The sequence below is a fragment of the Xyrauchen texanus genome, chromosome 42 (assembly GCF_025860055.1).
Source record: "Xyrauchen texanus isolate HMW12.3.18 chromosome 42, RBS_HiC_50CHRs, whole genome shotgun sequence".
NCBI lineage: Eukaryota > Metazoa > Chordata > Actinopteri > Cypriniformes > Catostomidae > Xyrauchen > Xyrauchen texanus.
The window spans coordinates 30,757,714-30,762,713 of NC_068317.1; positions in this window are offsets into that span (position 1 = coordinate 30,757,714).

A 5,000-nucleotide genomic window follows, 5' to 3' on the forward strand; every position below is an offset into this window, starting at 1 on the left:
AACATACACCAGCACTAATCAGCATAAACTAGCACTAATCAACATACACCAGCACTAATAAGCATACACCAGCACTAGCCACCATAAACCAGCACTAATCAGCATACACCAGCACTAATAAGCATACACCAGCACTAATCAACATACATCAGCACTAATCAACATACACCAGCACTAATAAGCATACACCAGCACTGATCAGCACTAACCATTACAAACCAGCATAAACCAGCACTAATCAGCATAAACTAGCACTAATCAACATACACCAGCACTAATCAGCATAAACTAGCACTAATCAACATACACCAGCACTAGCCACCATAAACCAGCACTAATCAGCATACACCAGCACTAATAAGCATACACCAGCACTAATCAACATACACCAGCACTAATCAGCATAAACTAGCACTAATCAACATACACCAGCACTAATCAGCATAAACTAGCGCTTATCAATATAAACCAGCACTAACCACCATAAACCAGCACTGATCAGCACTAACCATTACAAACCAGCATAAACCAGCAATAACCAGCACAAACCAGCATAAACCAGCACTAACCAGCAAAAAACAGCATAAACCAGCACTAACCATCTTGCTGCTCTTTGATAAAGTTCTTGTAATTGATTTGTGTTTTCTGGCAGATTCTGTCACCAGTAGAAATCCTAACAAAACACCGTGCCATCTTCTTGATTGAAAATGATGGATTAATTTCCTCATTGTGAAGCCTCTTTCATTCATCATATCACAGACAAGATTACTATTTTCTGCAAGATGGAAATTCACCTTTATGACACAAGATAAATGATACCTACATATTTCAATTACACTCCAAGATATTTTGAGATCTATACTTGAACTCAACACAAGATTGTTTCCTGCTGGGCTGACATAAACCTGCACACTCACACACACTCACATAAACTCACACTCACACATACACACTCACACATACTCACACTCACACTCACACTCACACATACACACACTCACACATACTCACACACACACACACTCACACTCACACTCACACACACTCACACATACACTCACACACACTCACACTCACACTCACACTCACACATACTCACACACACTCACACACATACTCACACACTCACACACTCACACTCACACTCACACATACTCACACACTCACACATACTCACACTCACACACACTCACACTCACACTCACACATACTCACACTCACACACACTCACACTCACACTCCACACTCACACACACTCACTCACACTCCACACACACTCACACTCACACACCTCACACTCACACTCACACACACTCACACATACTCACACACACTCACACATACACTCACACACACTCACACTCACACTCTTCTAAAACATCTCATTTCCCCTTTGAGACGTTCATCTGAGCTCGAACATGTCTCGTATCTCTCGCTCTACTGACAGACAGACAGAGAGAGTTTAAATCGTGTTAACCGCTCGTGAACATCTGAATCTGACACAATATCAAAGCAGGTGAAAGAGACAAACAAACATTACAATTCATGAACATTTACAGCATCCGGATCTCTCTTCCTGCAGAGATGTTTGTTAAGCTGTAGTTCATTTACAGTCTTTAAAACTGAGCGTTCTTATAAAGACAATAATCACAGCATTTGCAATTATATTTAATGAGGAAATGTGTTGAATCTAACGGTGAAGGTGATTCCTCACAGACGCAACCAAATGCATGAATGTCAGAGGAGGATGACCGTGTCTCTAGAGTGAAACTGGCCAATAGAAAATGGAGTTGCCATGTGTCATATCACCTGGAGGCAGCGGGCCCCCTCTTGCTTCCAGACCCTGTGATCTATATCACATGATGCTGCCGCTGCAGATCCCCGCATGTTTCTGCCGCTGCAGAGCCCCGCATGATGTTGCCGTTGCAGAGCCCAGCATGATGCTGTCGCTGCAGAGCCCCGCATGATGCTGTCGCTGCAGAGCCCCGCATGATGCTGTCGCTGCAGAACCCCGCATGTTTCTGCCGCTGCAGAACCCTGCATGATGTTGCCGTTGCAGAGCCCCGCATGATGCTGCCGCTGCAGAGCCCCGCATGATGCTGTCACTGCAGAGCCCCGCATGATGCTGCCGTTGCAGAGCCCCGCATGATGCTGCCGTTGCAGAGCCCCGCATGATGCTGTCGCTGCAGAGCCCCGCATGATGCTGCTGTTGCAGAGCCCCGCATGATGTTGCCGTTGCAGAGCCCCGCATGATGCTGCCGCTGCAGAGCCCCGCATGATGCTGCCGCTGCAGATCCCCGGATGATGCTGCCGCTGCAGCACTGTGCATGATGTTGCCGTTGCAGAGCCCCGCATGATGCTGCCGTTGCAGAGCCCCGCATGATGTTGCTGTTGCAGAGCCCCGCATGTTTCTGCCGCTGCAGAGCCCCGCATGATGCTGTCGCTGCAGAGCCCCGCATGATGCTGCCGTTGCAGAGCCCCGCATGATGCTGTCGCTGTAGAGCCCCGCATGATGCTGCCGTTGCAGAGCCACGCATGATGCTGTCGCTGCAGATCCCCGCATGATGTTGCCGTTGCAGAGCCCCGCATGTTTCTGCCGCTGCAGAGCCCCGCATGATGCTGCCGTTGCAGAGCCCCGCATGATGTTGCCGTCGCAGAGCCCCGCATGTTTCTGCCGCTGCAGAGCCCCGCATGATGCTGCCGCTGCAGAGCCCTGCATGATGTTGCCGCTGCAGATCCCGGATGATGCTGCCGCTGCAGCACTGTGCATGATGTTGCCGTTGCAGAGCCCCGCATGATGCTGCCGTTGCAGAGCCCCGCATGATGTTGCTGTTGCAGAGCCCCGCATGTTTCTGCCGCTGCAGAGCCCCGCATGATGCTGCCGCTGCAGAGCCCTGCATGATGTTGCCGCTGCAGCGCTGTGCATGATGTTGCCGTTGCAGAGCCCCGCATGATACTGCCGTTGCAGAGCCCTGCATGATGCTGATGCTGCAGAGCCCCACATGATGCTGCCATTGCAGAGCCCCGCATGATGCTGCCGCTGCAGAGCCCCACATTATGCTGCCGTTGCAGAGCCCCGCATGATGCTGCCGCTGCAGAGCCCTGCATGATGTTGCCGCTGCAGCGCTGTGCATGATGTTGCCGTTGCAGAGCCCCGCATGTTTCTTCCGCTGCAGAGCCCCGCATGATACTGCCGTTGCAGAGCCCCGCATGATGCTGCCGCTGCAGAGCCCCACATGATGCTGCCGTTGCAATTGCCCCGCATGATGCTGCCGCTGCAGAGCCCCGCATGATGCTGCCGCTGCAGAGCCCCGCATGATGCTGCCGTTGCAGAGCCCCGCATGATGCTGCCACTGCAGAGCCCCGCATTATGCTGCCGCTGCAGCGCTGTGCATGATGTTGCCGCTGCAGCACTGTGCATGATGTTGCTGCTGCAGAGCCCCGCATGATGTTGCCGCTGCAGCGCTGTGCATGATGTTGCCGCTGCAGAGCCCCACATGATGCTGCCGTTGCAGCGCTGTGCATCATAGTAATCGGCAGTAATCATGAGAGTATAAAAGCATTATATACTCATTATTGCGTCTTTCTGCATCCCACCACCTCCCCTACTCCTCCGTAAGAATCTCCATCCTTCACTCGTCCCTGGGGTGTTGTATTTGAGCTGGAGTCTCCATGTTAAAGATAATATGGGCAAGCGAAATGTGCTTCATTCACATTAATAACAGTCATTATCAGAGCTAACCATTCTAGCCAATCAGCTTTCAGTATCATGTTAGTGTGATATCAGTCTGCTTGATGCAACAGGTGAGGAAATACTTCAAATTTAGCCAAAATATTGATGATTTACCCATTATTTGAAATGAAAGCCTGAAGGACAGGATCGTATATAAAGTCGATTCCTCACAAACTGTATTACAGGTGAGCAGATGTCCGACGGCATCCTCTAATCATTTGAGCAGGTTTATTTTGGTCAGACTGTTGATGTTCACAAGATTATTATATTAGCAAAAATATGATAATAAACCTAGTGCAATCTTTTATTGGTTTGATTGTTTTACAGAGGAGCACACATGACACATGACACGTCACATGATCACGATGCAGCTGATGATTGACAGCGTATGTAATGCAGCGTGAGGCGTGCTGATACATCAGAACAACATGCCAGACATAATCACAGAAAACACTGCTGACGTCAGGACTGTACGTACAGTGTGTGTTATTCTGTCTTCAGTTTGTGTAAAACATCCAATTCAACCGCACCAAACCCTTTTAGTCTTTACTTGAGAGGTTTTCCAGTATCCGGCAGACTGATTTAATATTGTTCTGCTAATGACACCGGAGACCATGTTTAGAAGAGAAACTGCCCTCAAGATTTCCTCAAAGTTATAATAATTGAATTGTTCATGAACTCTACACAAAACATCATTTCTCTGCTGTCAATCATAACTGCAGATGACAGTAATCTGGAGATGTGGCGCTGATTCTCACACAGTAACTCATAATTCAAACATGAGGATGATCTCCCACATTCAGTGGATATAGACGGGCTATCATTACATTAAATACTGATATCATTATTATTTATTTTAAATGTAGCATCTGTGGTGTGTAAACCTTCATCTCGAATACCCTCAAAGATCAGAAGTGCTTTTAACTGTCTTTATTCTAGTGATAAACTATTTTATGTCAAAGACACCGGACGATGATGTGATGACGGACATGTATCAAATAATCCTGATATAAAACATGAACAATGACATCAGTGTTACATTCACAATCACAAACATGAGGGCTGAAATACATGACATGGGTAACCAGACAACCAATCACAACATGAACTGTCTCAACGTAATCAACCAATGAAATCAAGACACATGAACAGGGGAATCACATGACAAGATCACATGAGATTATGACATCATGTCTTAATAAAATCAACCAACTAATGGTGTAGTGGCTAAAGCACATAACTGGTACTCAGAAGGTTGCTGGTTTGA